The sequence below is a fragment of the Daphnia pulex genome, chromosome 1, assembly GCF_021134715.1.
Source record: "Daphnia pulex isolate KAP4 chromosome 1, ASM2113471v1".
In the NCBI taxonomy this organism is placed as follows: Eukaryota; Metazoa; Arthropoda; class Branchiopoda; order Diplostraca; family Daphniidae; genus Daphnia; species Daphnia pulex.
In genome coordinates this window covers 5,760,019-5,777,409 of record NC_060017.1, presented here as the reverse complement: position 1 = coordinate 5,777,409, position 17,391 = coordinate 5,760,019, and the positions used below count along the sequence as shown (strand labels likewise).

General features: G+C 43.4%; 1 protein-coding gene across 6 annotated transcripts in view; it reads left to right on the top strand.

The window, feature by feature from the left end:
- Positions 1-3,160: 3,160 nt before the first annotated feature.
- The window catches only part of LOC124190454 (nephrin-like), a 60,625-nt gene continuing 46,394 nt past the window's right edge, over positions 3,161-17,391 (top strand). For 2 of the 6 annotated variants that reach the window (XM_046583116.1, XM_046583099.1), the window contains exon 1: positions 3,161-3,533. The gene's annotated coding sequence lies outside the window, so the exon portion shown is untranslated. Of the gene's footprint in view, positions 3,534-16,493; positions 17,163-17,391 lie in introns of those variants that run through there. The other 4 variants (XM_046583094.1, XM_046583125.1, XM_046583108.1 and 1 more) reach the window with 3 other exon arrangements.

The window sequence follows — 17,391 nt, the reverse complement described above, 5'->3', positions numbered from 1 at the left end:
CCGAAAATGACATCATCATCTTTTCACGAGAAAAGAATAATTTAAAAAGAAAAAAATGTATTATTTGGCGTCGCAAGGACTTGTTCAATGGGTTTGACGTTCCCTCGTTAAATCGTAAATTATTCAGTCTCGCTCCAATTCCCTTAAGTGGTCTTGCAAACTGCCGAGAACCGCCTGCAGACACACGTCCTACAACCGACTACACAGAAGCAGCAGCAGCAGCAGCAGTAGTCGAAAGACGCCCCAAAAAGTTCAGTTTGGTTGTCGTGATGAATTCTTGACGATATACTCCACTGTCGGCGATGTGTTGGCTGCGATTCCAGGAGCTTCCGCAACTCGCAGGTTTTCCACCCAAAAACCACCAAAGTCAAGTCTGCGGTCTTTTGCGTAATATACCTGAAAAATAAAATTCAGTTGCCATCGATTCTTTTTATTAGGGGGAACAAAAATTCGCATGAAACCTTTTTTTGTGATGTTGAAAAATGATATGATAAGCAGATTTGCATTTTTCTTTTTTGACAGTAGAAAAATCGACTGATTGGACGGTGGCAGAAAGATTTGAAACTGATTCCTTTTTTCTTCTTTTTTGTCCTCTTTCCTGCACGTTCCAGTTGCGCGTGTAGAAAATGTGTCTTTTTATTGCACTTGATTGCCTATTTTCGGCTGATTGGCTATTGGGTGGGGGGACCCTGACTGGCGTCATCCGCCCTTTAGTGACGTGGGGGGGGCCTTGCGTATATATTGAGGAACCTTATCAAGTCTTGTGATCCTAGGCGGACTTCCCTTTTTTTTTTTTCCTTGTGTTCCTCCCGTGCACGTAAATCCCTCTCTGTCCCTTTTTTCTTTTTTTATTTCCACTTGATCGAGCGAAAGGGAAACAAAAAAGTAGACGAAAATAAAAGAAGAAAAGGACATAAACACAGGAGGGCCCCAGAAAAGATGTTCGCTGGATGTTCGCTGGCCTCTTTCGCACTTCTTTCTTTTTTCTTCCCTTTCGTGTGTGATGGCCCAAACTACCCGAACGTGCAGGTCCCGCGCTCCTCCTGCCTCGTTATGGTCCTTATGGCCGGGGGAAAACTCTTCCAAGTGTGGAGCGCCAGTCGAGCGCCACACGCAACTATAGACGGCGCTTATATATGGAACGAAAATGATGCGCTGCTGCTAGTATCTGCTGGATGGCTGTCTGAAATGCTGGATCATCGCGGATTATATGTCCCGCCCATTTATATTTGAACTGTAGGATATCCTTTGCGGCTCGGCTAAATGAAGGACGGACGGAAGAAGAAAAAAGTTGCGCTGGATGGATTTTTTGGTCGAGAGAAAAAAGAAATAAATAACGCGACGTGGTTATAAGATTTGGCGAACGTTGAACGAATAAACCCCCGGAAGAGAAAACACTCGAAATTTCAACCGTGAATGCGACTAAATATCGTTGGGCGAAATTATTTCCCAGAAAGACAAGAAGACTCAAACGAGACGGGTTGTCGGCTTCCGCGATCCATTCCGATTAAATCTTGCCCGGTTTAATTCGTGTGGGTTTAATCACCAAACGGGCATGCGCACTAACATTAATACACCTGAACTATTCAGTCGAAAAGCCTATTCTTTTTAGTTTATCTTTTTTGTTTTCTATTACGATCTTGATTGTGCGTGTGTAACGCGCGCCAGAGTATAGAAATGATTGCATCAGACACGGTTGCCAAACGCTCCCAAGATAGTTGACATGCAAATATCTATCTTTCTCATCCTCTTGTTTCCGTGCTTTTTCGCCCACATCAGTCACGTTGATTTTTGTTTGAATATCTTATACCCTTAGTGAAAATAATCTTCTGCCATTCTTCGATTTCCTTCCGACTACTTATATTTCTGCCGAGCTCTGTTAATTGGCCGATTTCGTTTGAATGCCGTCACGGACCTTGTGAACTTTTCAACCAGCATTTTACAGACGCAACCCCAAAGTTTTCCTTAGCCGCCAATTATTTGAAAGACCCAAGCAAACTGACAATAGACTCCGATAAGTAGGTATATATCCAACCGAAATTAGCATACTATTGTGGCGTCGCGAGACTACATTTGCATTGCTCACAACGACGCAATTGGGAAATTTCTAAAAATACTCGAGCAAAAAAAAAGGAGAGGATGAAAGGCTAATAATAAACGAAAGTTGCAGTTGAGAGAGTGTACTTAAAAAAATACTGAATTTTGTATTATTGTACTGTCGACGGGAGGAAAGAGCATGTCTCGAATGCAAGTCGCATTGCTTTCAAAGGATTTGCGAGACTTTAGCAACGAACAAATTGTAAATTTAATAATATGCATCAACGGGCTGTACCATACTGCAAACCCGTACGGCTGGCCGGAATTTAATTATTGACGAAATTTGTTTATAATTCTTAGAGATGTACGCAAAATCCAGCCAGATCAAGTCTAGTGCGTGCACGTAATAAGAAAAGCAAAAAAAAAGATTTCCAGACGGTCTACTAAGTGCAGCCTAAATAAGTATATAGAGGGACTGTATCTGATTGGTGGAAGAAGAAGTGATATATATATTTATGTAATAGTTACGGTATGCCGCCAGAGCCTTGCAGACAACACTACACACGTTAGAGTGCCGCCCAATTGAAGTGTCAGAAAATCGGAAATAAATTCGGCGACTTTTCTTTTTTCCCGAAGCAGCCGATAACATTATACGTCTGCTTGGCCTATATCTAATCCGGATGCAAAACTCTATCAATGTGCGCTGGCGTTATTCTCCGCCGGTGACCTTTTTATATATATAACGTTTTGCTGATTTGAATTTCATGATATCGGAGACTTGATCCCGCCACCTCACGGCAAAAAAAAGGGAGGAGATGAATGAACGAAAGAAAGAATAGAAGAAGCTTTATACATCTGTTGGGAACAATCGTGAGTCAAGATGATGATTCTCTTTTTCCCATTTTTCATCTTTTCTGGCTGTTGAAATCCATTTGAAAGTAACCCGAGCTGTACAGTACACGTGAGGATAAGTTTAAAGACATCAAAAGTCAGTGGTATCGAATTATTTTAAAATTTATTTTCATGCATTTCTTTCGTGCAGGGGGTTGATAGATATTTAAATAAAGGGGGGAGGGCCACGTGGCTTTTGGGTGGTGTGGGGGTGATTACTATTTTCTGACCCTTCCCCCGGTTATTTTTCATTTAGTCGACCCATCCTCCTCTATCCCATCATTCAATTTGCATCGATGGTGATGGTGGTCAGTTGAAATTGTCTCGCAGTGGAGTGTGGAGGTCCTTTTCTCTGTGGTCTAAACATTTGATATTTTGTGAATTTTTAACCAACGCCAACTGTGTGACTTTGATCGTGTGCACAGACCGTACATTCCGTGTTATTAAAAAGGCGTTTACTGAAACAACTGAATTCTACGCTGGCTGCTGTGGCTGTTCCTGACAATGGACCGCCTGCTGAAAACGTGCTGGTCATCCGCCATTACCCGCCATCATCCGTCATCATCCGTTTGCAGATTTCTGGGCCTGTATCGATTCGATTTTCGGTAAGTCGTGAATCGTTTAATTATTCAGTGGAACTGCGATCGATATTGGCAAATTTTTTTCGTGCCAAACCCTCCAAAATGGAAATGTTTGTTTGTTTTCGCTGTGTCGATGTCCTTCGATAAAGATTTAACTTTTTCCCACCCAAAAACCCACGTTTCCCATGATCGCCATGGCCCTAGTAACAAGGTAATTTAACGAAAAATCGGTACCCCAGAATCAGGCATTTTCCGTCCCCCCCAGTGCTCACAAATGCTCGATTTATTATTTTTTTTATTTTCCAACTTTGACCGGCTGTTTATTGAAATGATTTTACATTTGTTACTCCGTCATCTGTGGATGGTAACAAGATGGTCGTCCAAGAGTTCCACCGAGTTGAATGTTGCTATGCGTTGGTCAAATGCTTGAATTCTCCATGCCAACATAATGTTTCACTAGGGCAAACGAGAAGAGAGAATAATCAACTGTGAAATCAGGTCCTCCGTTCCATATAGTCGCAGGTTTTCTTTTTTGTTGTTGTTTGTTTTCGATCTTAACCCCACTTGAATTGATGGAGGACGTGTTGAATATGTTGGTTCGCTTGCAGCCTATGGATGGGATGTAATCTTTCATTTTCTCTCCCCCGCGTTACTGAAGGAGTTGCTCTTTTCTTTCTGGCACTGATAATGATGAATGTTTTCTTTAGATATATCCTTGTCGTTGATCCTTCTAAACTATACATAGAGACCACGTTCGGGAGTGAAATCGATAGTTCTTGGAAAGCTGTAGGGGGTGGAATAAAAGGAAAACGGTTGTATTGACGTGTGTGCTCTTATGGTCTCCAGGTGGATTGATATCGTAGATGTACCAACAATCGAAATCAGCAATAATTAAAAAAAAAGACATTCTGGGAAGTTTTTACAGCTGGGAGCTCGGAAATTGTTGGTATGTGTAATTCGGTGGATATATTGATGTCGATCACGAACGCTTTGGATTTGTTTTGTTTCGTAGCCAAAGGTAACAACAAATGAAAAAGTTTATTTTGTTTCTTGTTGCTGTGTCGAGTCTATTCACCTCTCGGACGCTGTCTTTATGAAACCTATACGGTGCATATTGATCGCTTCCATCCTTGCAATACCAGGAAAGGTTACACAATAGAGTCCCTTTTTTTCATTATTTTCTCCCAAGTTTTCCTAGGTTGACTGAATTCGGGCTAATAATGCACGTCAAATGTTCAAAATTTACTAAAGAAATCGCTTTTGCTTTGTAACTGTAATCTGGGAGCGAAATTGTTTCACTTTTCTTGATCGGACTTTCGCAGGGCAACAGTTTCGTCGTTCATAAAAACAAAACACGGTTCGACGGGACTGTTTGGCATACTCCGGTAATTTCCACGTTATTTTGGACGTGTTTTGCTTCGTTTTCTTTGACGTAATCATCTTCCTCTAGTGTCATGGGTAAGTTGGCGCTTGTTTGTTGCGCTGCGCTTTTTTTCTGTCGTTCATTTGTTGTAAACGACTTGCATAAACTTTGGAGGATCGAGTCGCTTGTTGTATCTTGGCTGGGGAAATTCACGATTATTCGAAGGGCGCAGTTGCTTGATAATTCCTTGGTTTTATCATAGATAACTCGATTACTGCTACTGCCGTCTCCCATTCATGGGCGACATTTCCCTAATTCGTTGCCGAGCGTCGCCTGTGTTGGCCACACTGGGCATAGTTGCTTGGCCCTATTTATATTCATGCTTAAATAAAAAAGGAAGAAAATTTAGACTGCACACACCCAAGTATAGATGATTCCATGCTACGCCATCTTCGTATAAATAAAACACCCACTCTCTTTGCCTGGTCGATTTTCCGACAGGAATCCATTGCGGACATTTGCGCCACCCATCCATGCGTCGTTGCTTTTGAATTCTCAAAATGTTGGCCAATAAATAACCGCGATGTCTAACTCCATTTTCAGTGGATAGACCAGGAGTGCAATGCGTATTACATACCAAGGTGTAGGTGTTTGCTGCTGACGTTTTTTTATTTTATGTTATTTTGCGTTTGTCGCCAAAGCGCTCTGTCTGTTACAGCGTGAGAAAAATCTATGGTTTAGCTATGTGCACTAGACTTGTGTATAAACCCGGGGTAGCGCTGCTGCTGCTGCTCTATTTCGTCGACAGATACTAACGTCCATGCATTTTATATCTACCTCCGAAACTCTAGAAGAATATATTCTCAGGGACGCTCAGCTGGATGCAGAGTAGAAGGGAAAAGGGCGTGCACCTCAGATCAATACCATTGAAAGTGGCTGAATTCAAAATATCTCTAGTTCAGTTCTTTGCTCTAGTCGTCGTGAAAGCATTGGGTGGGGGAAAGAAAACAAGTAGAAGAAGAAGAGTAGAGATCAGTGGAGAAGAAAAAAAAAACGGAAGAAGCTTGCTTCTATGGAAAGTGGGCGTCGTATTATTCAACTGCTGGCCCACCTGGATCTTTCTTTGAATGTAAAATAGCTCTGCACAGAAATTTTTGGGTGACAGACAGCAGGAACTCCAGTGGAAGAATATCGCTCTCTACCCCGCTGGTTTCTAGATTATTATATTTGCTATTATATGTTTATGTATGTTAGGTACTGACAACTTTTTCTTCTCGAGTCTCCGTTTTTCCCTCTGCTTTATCCATCACAAACCAAGGCAAGTCTTCACCTCTTTGTTAGCACTGTCGCTGCAGCCGTGATTGAATCTTCGTCTTCCTGGAATATTCGTTTGTATACTGCCTGATGTGTGTGTGTGTGTGTTGTGCCCGCGTCACGTGCCGTATTTTGATGTACTTGCTTCTAGGTTCTGGTGGATAGTCTGCCACGCAGCTGTCGTTAGCATCGCCTGGCTAAATTCCGCATCCGAGTTTTTTTTTTATGTGTCGTAGACTCGATAACATCCATTCGTGCGATTCACGGGAAAGAAAAAAACATTGTGTTGTGGCAGGGAAAATGAGGAGCGAAACACACACAAATTCCTTTTGATTTTTTGTTCTTTTATCAGAATTGTTTTAGTTTTGTGTCGTGATGCACGAAACTAGACCAACTCTGTGCGCTCCGGGCCGTGTGCACCCTCTTGGCTCGGCCTCTTTTTCTTTGGGGGCTAACATGTTAACAGGTTGTTTCCCCTTTTTTTATCGCTTATTATAAAAATGGGCGTGTGTCGTGTATTCATTTTTTTTTATTATTATTATCTTTTGCCACCCACGTATGATTAAAATTTTCGTTCATCGTCAAAGACTAGAACATTGCTGATGGTTGTCGCACACCTTTCTTTTCACGGGTGTTATTCCGATTTTGCAGCTGGAGAGGTAGACAAGGTGAATCGATACACTACTGCGCTGTTTCCATCATTCTATTCAGATGGAGAATGGGAGAGTGCTTTCCTTTGAACTGAAAGGGAAAAAAAAAAAACATTTGTTGCCTTTGTCTCCCCATCGCAGAGTTGTCTCGTGTAGTAACATTTGGCTTTCAGACTTCTATTTTGAACGCTGCAGATTCCGTGAAAGCCTTTCGATTTCTGTCAGATAGAAATGGAGTGGAGTGCTATTGCTAGCGTGCCTGTACATGTGATGTTGGGACCTGTCATTTCCCGATAAGACAGAAGGAAAAAACCTGAAAAAAAATTTCTTATTTTTCTTATTTCTCTTTTTCCTTCATTCGCATACAACTCTTCATTTGATCCGAGTGGTTATTCTTTTTATCTTATTTTTTCGCACAACGGCAACTGAGTGATTATGTGGTAGTTGTCGATTTTTGTGAAATATTCCTTGCCGGCGAGGTCCATCACTCAGTTGATGGCGTCAGGGACAATTCAATTATTAAAAGAAAAGAGGTGATTTTTTTTTCTTACCCCTTTTCTTTTATTAAGCGCCGGCTCTTCTTCCGGCCATCGTCGCTATTGTTTGTCACACTGTGTACATATATGTACAAGAGTAATCGGTGCGCGTTGTGTGTTTGTCGTTTCTCACTGTGTCAACAAAACCACGCCATCTATATCTATCCTTTAACCTTTAAAATAATTCGATATCTTCTGCTGCCCGCCGCCCACCGTCCGCGTTGATGTTGACTTTATTACGGAATTGTCCAGACGCTTTGATCTTGCGGTTCACCCGCTGGCCAGTCCCTTCATTTTCACTTGTGATCTGGGCGGCGGCATCCGTTTGCTCACGTTGGTCAACACTCGTGACGTCTTTCGCAATTGACGCTTGGAGCCATCGGCTGCAAACTAAAAGATGGACGGGTGCTAAACCCTACAAAGAAAAAGAAACCTGTTTGATCGATGGCAAATGAGATTTTTCTTTTTTTTTTCTTCTTCCGTCAGATGTGTGCAATTGTAGTAGTACGACTATGATGTAGATAACTTGTACAGCTGAAAATTGGAGAAACTAAAGTGGGAAGAAAAAGGACAGGGAGGCCCAGCTGGGTTGTAATTGCAAGACGTGAGTCACGATTTTAGGTCGACAGTCTGTTGTATCTTCTCCTTTCCGTCTGCCGTCACGTAGATATAGGCGCACAAGTGGAGACGGACAGTGAGTTTCTGGTGGCATATTTATGTTGAGTCTAGTCAGAGTTATTTGGACGTCAAAAGACGACGCAAGAGTTATTCTTTTCTTGTCCGATCCGTGCGTCTCTCGGCAGGAGCTGAGGATAAATGAACTGAGCGTGTAATATGGGCGGTGGCTCAGTAACCCGAGGAAAGGCAATTATTATATAACCGCTGCGCCCTACACACAGACAGTGTCCTATACTTCTAACGTCTATAAAATTGCCAATAGAGTGGTTGTGCGCCACTGTATGGAGACGGACGGGAGTCACGCTGTTCTCCCTTTATTTTCTTGTCCTTGCCCTAATTCGACGTAGGCGGGCAGACCGTACATGTACGCGCAGAGAGAGTTCTTTACTCTCTACTCGAACTGAATTGACAAAATAGAGAAGGGGTTGATAGCCACGGTAGAAGGCTACGACTGCTACTATTCTCTTTTCTCTATACACACTGGATCGCTGTCTGAGGGTTGACTCTCTCTCTTACCCGCTGGGACGACGACGACGACGTGCTGGAGACGTGCAAAGGCCACAGTGGCACACAGAATCTCACCGTCTTTTTTTCTTTTTTTTTTATTATTTCGACATAATATTTGTTGGCGTCAGCCAGCATGCTGCCCTTCTTTAGGGATTTCACGTTTTTTTCCTTCCTTCCCAGAACGATGGGGGAGAATCATATGAGACGTGAATATCGCGCGATTGTGACAATCGAAAACCAATTTTTCCTCCCCTCTGTCGTTCATCTAAGGATCCCAACTCGTACGCGGTTACAAGTTTACTTCTCTTTTCACCGCGTGCGAGCTACCACCAATCACATCTGCTAACAGTGTCAAAATGCATGGAGTCATTGTAGTATTCTTGCAAAAAAACGGAATGGAAGATGTCGGTCTTGGTCTCCCCCCACCTCGTGTGGATGACGGTAATGCGACAATGTCGTTGATGGGGAGAAAAGAAAAAAAGAAAGCTTTATTATAGCCTAGGCACATCCAACAACCTATTGGACTCCCACACCTTTTTCTCCTGGTCTTTTGATGATGTTTCTTTTGATGTCTTTGACTCTTTTGTTCTGCTGCGCTTTAGTTCTCTTTGATGGGCCCCCTAGTATTTTCTTTGCTATAGACAAACGGACGTATCGGTCACGAAGACGTGATGTGACTCGGTCATTGACACACCGTGTTTTTTTTTCTTCTTCTTCCTTGTGTCGCCGGCCGAAAGTGACGGGTGGCTTGAAAAAAATCCGGACACGGCTGGACTTTTTTATTTTTTGTTCTTTACCCGGGAAGGAATCTGCGATCGACAGCCGAGCCACGACCAGAGAACGTGCCGCCGCCTCGAGTTTATGATAGGTTTTGGCCAATTGTAGAAAAGAAAAGACTAGGCGGCACGAGCGAAGGAAGGAAGGAAGGAAGGAATGTAGGGATATACACACAAAGAAATGGAAAAGAAGGAACTAGAGGAAATCCCATCAAGTTGGAGGGGGGCGCACGACCCGTAGAAACGGTTCAATAGAGACGAATGAGACGTCAAATTCAGGGCGGCCCAGGAAGAATGAAACCACAAGATGTGGGAGGGATTGCAAAGAAGAATATAAATGACGGCAGGCGAAATCCACGATAAGGCATCGGACTGTAGACTAGTGCCTACGAAAAATCGACAATCGGTTGCCCAACAGTTTGTCCGTGTTTGGAAAAATTGTTCTCCTTTTACTTTTTTTCTAAGACAAAATCCGCTGCTCAGATTTTTTTCCACCCTTCATGGCGAAAAGGATTTTTGTTGGAAGTAAAGAAAATAAAAATAAATTTCAAGGGTAATATCGCTCTGAAAAAGAAGAGAAAAAAAAATAAAGTGGAGAAGCATTGGTGCGTTGCTTTCATCGTCGTGACTGGTCCATCCATCTTTTTCGTATTTCCCCCCCCCCAAAACTTTTCTTTAGTCTGAGTTGAGTTAGTTCATCCTCGTCTACTCGAGCGAACTTCTTCTTCTTCTTCGGGGATCTCTCAACTTGCTTCTTTTTTTTTAGAGAGAGTGCTCTCGTTGGTGTTAGTGCAGGGAATAGAAGGGGGGGGGGGTCAGGAGGCGGGAAAAATGCTGGATCGGCGACAATTTGGCAACGACGCTGGTGCATAACTCAATCCTTTTGCTCCTCGCGCTCCTGCGATCAAAAGACGATGCGTCGAGCTCTTCGCTTTTATTTTTTTATTTTTTTGTGCCGCTACTGCTGCTGCTACTACTGGAAGCCGTAAGAGTATAAATCTCTATCACCCCCCTATAGGTCTATGGGGAAAAACTTGTCTGTCGGAATCGTGGCCAGCAGTTTGCATTAGGGATATTCTTCTTATACACACACACACCATCCCCATTAATTTATATTCGCTCGGCCGCTTTCAGTTTTTCTTTTTGTAATTTTGACGTTTGCTAGCCCGCAGAACCCTCTGGCATTTATATTCGCAAAAGCATTACAGTTTTTTTTTCTATTTTTTTCCTCATATCCTCCCCGAACTTGAAATGATTGGCGTGTTCATCATTCCAACTTTTTACGCTTTGATACAGACTTTTTGACGTGCGGAGCGCCAGGCACCGCACGTCAATCGATCTCAGTCACGACGGTGTGTTTATAAGCTCGACGCTGTCCTCTAGTACAGAGCCAAGATCTTGTTTGTTTATTTTTAGTTTTTAAGTGAAATTGGATTTTTTTTCTTCTTCTTCCCTCTGCTTAAATAACCCTTCTCTCTCTCTTTGCCCAGGAGTGATGGCCAAGTTGTGAAGAAATGACGGCCTATCACATTCTGGGCATTAGCAAGTTCAATGTCTCTTTGTTCAGGGCCTGCTGCTGCTTGTAGTATGTGTATGTGTGTACACAAGCAGAGGATGTATAGTACTGGGGTGGTGCTTGTGTGTCTTAATCTATAATCATTAAACAAAAAAAGAGGGAAGAAGAGGAGGAAGAAGAAGCGATGGTTGCTGCCTTTTTTGTTGTTGTTTTTTGTGTAATCTAGACTCGGGCGAAATAACGATCGTGAGACTCTAAGGCCCCCCCCCCCCATATTATTACATGGTAAAGGGGCTTCAGCTATATAGCCGCTAGCAAACTGTATGAGGGCTCAATGACTTGCAGTCAAGCCAGTGGAAGTTGCTGGCCGGGGAGAGAGCCGAGCGGGAGCGGGGGGGTTAAAGCTTGATTTCTCGGTAGATGCTGGCGATTCACCACTCAAGTCTCCGAGGCTGAGCCAATGGCGCTGTATTAGAGACGTTCATGTGTCATTCTGCCTAATTAACTTGAAACGGGCTTATTTCTTCTTTGGCTGCGGCCTATCTCTACTCTCTTCTCTCTACCCTATATAGCCAAATTACACGCGAGAGCGTTGCTTATTTATTGATCTGTTTTTGGGGGTGGTGGTGGTGGTGTTTGTTTTTTCTTTTCTCTTTTTTCTTTTCTGGCCTTTCGTTTCTCTAATTTCACCAATGTTCAATTGGGAAACATTCCAAGAAATGCGACAAGGAAAGGCCTCCGGAGCAAGGAATATCTGAGCATATAGAAAATGCTTAAGAAACGACGAGGAACGTTTCAATCTCATTAGTGCCTTCAAACGAAACTTTCCTCCTCCTCCTGTGTCTTGGAGCTATCTCGTCTTTATTCTCGCCAGTTTCCCTCCAGGCCCAGTTCCACCCCAAGCGTCGTAGACGTCGTCGTCCTAGTCCTAGTCCTACGCTTGCTCAATGATCATTCTTCTTTCCTTGCTTCCTATTGTCTTTTATTGTATTACGTGCGTATGTCTAGTCGGTACGTAAACGCGTGCATAGTTGTGCGCTCGAAATGATGAAACAGATCGACATTCCTTTTTGCCGGAAAGCTACTGTGACAGATATGTGTGCACATGAGGGAGATTGTCGATACTGAGAAAGAACGACAAAGCTCACAGGAACAAGATGCTTCTCAGTCACCTGATTGCTGCCAAGTTGTCTGCACTTCGTATTCAGGGAAAAATAAGTGTTGAAAACACAAGTGCGTGATTCACGTTTCGTCCGGATTTATTGTTGACTTTCGTTTTTTCATCGATCTGAATTTTCCTTTTTCTTTTTATATTCCGTGGGTGTTTGCGTAGTTTAGCAAACTTTTTTTTTGGTCTCTTCTGTCTACGATTACTCGGGAATGGCGGGGGGTTCGCGAGTAGTATTGCACGTCCCACAGCGCCGTCTGCTGTACATCAACAATTTCCAACATCCTCGACGCTCCTAAACAGAGACAAGCCCCACAAGTGTGTGTATAGGATAGGAGATGAGAAATAAATATAAAAGAAAAGGCTTAGAAGTGTAATTTTTTTTGCGTAGTTCGTGGGGTTCAATGTGCTCTTCTGCCCAACACTTTTTTTTTTGGTTCTTAGTAGATGTGCGCACTCTACTTAATTTATGATTATTAGTTTTTGTTGCCATGCTGTGTGTTTTTGTTTGTTTGTTTCCCTCCGTCCGTCCAGCAGTGCCTACCTTCCTGCATTCATTTGGGCTGCTGACAGTTTGAATGAGAAGTGATGGTCTTTGTTTGTTTTTTTCTGTTCATTTTCTATGGCATGCAAGAGTCTTCAATCCTTTTTGGCTTTTGTTTTGATCAACCCCTTTTGGTGCCTATAGAAGAGTAGTACGTGGCACTACATTCAGTAAGTGGACACACTGCAATAAGTTGCTCTACACTCTGTTCGCGTGCGTTCGCTCACTTTTAGCCCTCCTCCCCTCCTCCGTTGGCCTGATATAAGGTAGGAGGGATTGGGGCGGAGCTTTATCTCTTTGCACGCTTGTCTTACACGCGCGCTCTCCTGGATAACGTAGACAAATGGGTTTTCATTAATGCCATTTTCGTGAAAAAAAGGGAAGAGGAATTGGGGCGTCCAGCGGTGGGCGAAATACTCGGCGTTCGTCGGGAGACTGAAGAGAGTTTGGACACGGGTCAGCGCGAGTATACGCATATAGCTGCTGTACGGCGTTGTGTAGAGGATCACCCCGGTGATCCCTTTGGCTGTATAAGTCGTCGCTCTTGATTGTCGGCAAAGTGGCGTCGGCAGCGGTGTCGGTCTAATCGGTCAGATTGATGTCGGCAGCCGGAGGCTTTCCCCGCTCTCTCCGGATGGTTCCGGCGTCGTCTCAATTTCTCTTTCGCTTGTGTGATGTATCAATGAGGGTCTAATTTGTCGGACTTGTTTGCGACGCCCTCCTCACCCATCCTGCCCGCTCGCACCCATGAGTATTAGCTTTTATTCCATTGGGCTTCGTTCCTTCATTCCTCGAAATGAACTTGCGTTTAATTGTATAGATTCCCTCGGCTTTTCCGGGTTTAAATAAATGTTGATGGCGGAACGCTGCCAGTCCCAGTAGCTTGTTCCGGATTTTATACCCGCCGACCTTGCCGGAAAACAATAAGAAGCAACTTGAAGCGAAAAGTTATGCTGATTGTTGACTAGTTAATTGATTTTTCCTGGAATACGTGATTTTTTGGTTTTGATTCCGAGTATCATGCTCCTAATGTGTGAACAGAAGAAGGTTTTTTTTTAAATTTCTTTCTTTTTTTTTAATTTTAATTTTTTTATGTAGATTTTTTATTCATTATTTGCGCCAGTGCTGCGCGCATTTGCACTTATGGTCTATGAATTTTTTAAATGAAAGGAAAATTGGGTAACATGCGTCAATAAGTTTGGCTATCACGTCCCACCCCTCGGCTGTCAAATAAAGAATTAATGAAGCCTCTTCTATTTCGCTACGTTTTTGATTTCACGTTTTTAGTCTTTTCCTTACTTGTCATCCGGCATGCGTATTTCTAAATCTCGCATCATTCTAAATGTCGACTTTCCATAAGACCAAAGTCTGGGGGGAAACGATCGAGATTTTTCTTCATTTTCTTTTCCCCAGGCGAATCATCGTCAATTCCATGTGAGCGTAATCTTTTCTGTCTCTTGCCTCCTTTTTTGAATTGTTTCCCGCTTTGACATCAGCAAGGCCGGTTCCCATCCCTGATATACCCACTGCCGAAAGTATCTAATGATTTATTCTGCCGGCTGCTATGCACACGCACGAGAGAGAAAATGTCCGCGGACGTGAGCTCCAATTACTTATTGAGAAGAGTTGTAGAATGATTGAATTCACTTTTTCATGGTTCCCCTTTTATTGCTAGAAGGATCGGTCTCTCTTTCTCGCTGGCTGGCTCTCAATATCTCGACAGACATCATCATATTCAGTTAGCTTCTGCTCTAACTGAAGAGTAGTCCCCTGCAGCGAGTGCAGAGAAATAACCAGCACTTGACAGAGTGTGTAGACCCATCAGGAGGTTGGAATCACTGATTATTCTTGTCTGATGGTAGAATCAAATTCCTCGTCCCAATTATTTACACTAAAAAAATCGACAATTTCTTCTTTCTCTTAATCGTTTGACTTCAAAGCCGAGAGACTAGTCAAGACTACTGAAGCATTTTGTTAGTTAGTGGAAGGTGTGCTTATATAGGAAAATAGTTTATCCTAATGTGCATATTGCTACGAATGGCTCGGTTTTCTTGGAATTATTTGTCGGGTTAGATTCTGGAATGAAGAACTAAATATGGAAACGAAGATTGTGCTGATGCTCTGGAGAAAATGTCAACTATTTCATTGCGAGATAGCGGATACAAGTTTTTCGAGTGTTACAAGTTTGTCATTAGTCTGTTCGGGCTGCCCGTTCCCCTTTCATACATGCCCGTGCGTTTGTAACAAAGAGCTAAGAAGATTGTGAGACTTGTGTGTAGTAGAAGTCGTAGAAAGGATCCTTTGGCGGTGGCTTGTGTTGGTAACCAATTAAGAGTTGGCGACTCAGGTAAAGCCGGGGACGGGTCGCTAGGAAAGTGCTGAGAAAAAGGGGAGTTGGGCTTGCAGCTTCTGCATTCGACGTCGTCTTTGAAGTCGGTTGACGCGCCAGTGCACGACGCCATCCAACTCTCTTTGGCTGTTCCGCATAGAATATACAACCCCGCGGCCGCCAACTTTGGGAATCCATTTCTCCCGTGTCCCTTACATTGCCGTTGATGAATTTCCCGTGTTTTCATCTTTCCCTCGCAGAAAGAAAGCAAAAACTCTTTTCATCTTTTCCAAAAGTTGATGAATTTCCTCTTTTTTCTCCAAAGATCTATACATCTTTATTTCAAACCATTGCATTTATGTTATTGTTTTGGTTGACTTTCAAGAATTGCTTGATTAATTTCATGTATCTCAGACGTTGGCGAGGTAGATTCAACAAGTTGATCAGTTTATAATCTTCTAGGATATTTTCCCAGCTGTAGGCAGATAGGCGGAAGATTTGAAAATGCAAGTCGTTTAAGTTAGAAGTCAGTTTCTCTGATGCATTTCCTCTCTCGTTTTGTTGTTGTTGTTTTTCTCTTATGTTGTTTTATCTTACGTGCGTATCTTTCCCTCCCATCTCTATATCTCTTTTCTTCTCTTTATATTATCTGGCTTCCTCTTATTTCATTTTTTTTTCTCTCTCTCCCCCTTGGCCTACCCACACGGTCGACTTCTTTCTTATTTTTACTTTCTTGGCTGTTTATTTTATTTTATTTTTATTTTTTCCTTAAAAAAATAAATAATAATAATATATATTTTTGTGTATGTGGGGGTATATATATTCTCTTTTTGGCTATGGCCTTCAAGTAGCCAGCGCTGGCCACGTCCCGAGCATCCGCTATCGATTGGCGACTGTATCATGGCATCTTCTCCAGTCTCTCTCTCTTGCTCTCTCATTCAGTTCTGCTCTCACTTTCATTCTCGCTTTCCGCATTAAGCTCCATTCTGCGTCTTCTCTCTCTCTCTATCTTGCGACTATCTCTCTTCTAGTCTCGTCCCCTTTAGCGGAGAATTCGGCGCGAATGAGATCAATCGCGTTTTCGGCCAGTGCATTGACGCCAAATTCAGTTCCGAACTGCTCGATGGTCAGAAGATTCTGTCAACTGTGAATCGATCAAATGTACGTACGCACCGGTAGTCTCTTGTGCTGCTACCCGTCCAAAGGGAGAAGAAGAGATGCTCCCAACGACTTTTGAACGCACTCGGAATAAATGGACACACGATTGTTTACGGTCCCCCGTCGTATTCCACATGCTCGAATTTGAATCACGGCACAATATCGTCAACTGTGTCGCCCGGTCTTATTTGATCATTGAAATGTACCTATAGACGTTTTTATACCGAGGTAATTATTTTGAAATGATTGGATTTCTTTCTGGCCGTCCATCTCTGTGGCCTGGGTCTGCCGTACTCCCGGGGTTGGGTCGAAACTGCGCATGCGGAGTTGCTGGCGATGAACATGGGGTGTCGGTTCCGGAGGACGCGGTGAACAACCCGACGATGACGAACTGGCCATGCCCAGAAGAAGTTGCCGACACCCACCCCCTTTTCGGTCGCATACACAGTGGCGTGTGCGTCGTCGTCGGTTCGGTTGTGAACTCTTTTCTCTCTCCTCTCTCCCTCGCACAGCCGCCGCGTAGAGACGGGAAAGCGCCGGTCGACGGGCGACGAAGAAGCGAACGTCGGAAGTGCACGGGACCGATCCAGCGGCACAGCAGTTGCCTCGGTGAAGTCGGGCCGTTCAGACGCTCGTCCATTACAGCGAAACTTGAGATATCTTTTTCTTTTTTTTTGATTATTTTCCTTGGCTTACTCGTTTACCTGACTTGTTTGATCAAGAAAAACAAAAGAGCTGGGGAGTCGAGTGACGCAGAAAAGAGTTTGCCTCTCTCTCTCTTTCTCTCTCTCCTTCTTCAATGCCAATCGCAAACAGTTGGGAAATACGCGTGAAAAGAACTCTGCCCGCGCTCGCTCACGCAGTGCCGAGATGTGCAAGTGACAGTTTGATTTTCGTCAGTGGTGGTGGGTAGCAGCAGTGGGTGCTGGTCTTTTTTTTTTTTATTTCTTATTATTTACTTCATCCAGCGCGTGCCACGGTGATTTTATACACGGGAACCGGGGGAGAAAAGTCAGTTCTCTCGCCTCTGTGGTTCAGACAGTCCGTCGTGGAAAGCCGCGGTGCTTTTGATTAAAAAGGAGAACATGATCCGCCGATGGTGTTTTTGATTCAGGTATTGACTCTCTTCGCCTTTCCCTTTTTTACTTCCTCACCGACTTTCCAATCATTGCTACCGTTAGCTTATTCCGTTCGGTTGCTTTTTTGCTTTAACCTATCTTTAGCAGTCGATCCTGCTATTTTATTTTTTCCCTTTTTTTTCTTCCTGTTATTTATGTTATTCGGGTTTGTTTCGTAACGCAGTTCTACACAGTATAGACACAAGGCGGGGTAGTAGGGAGAAA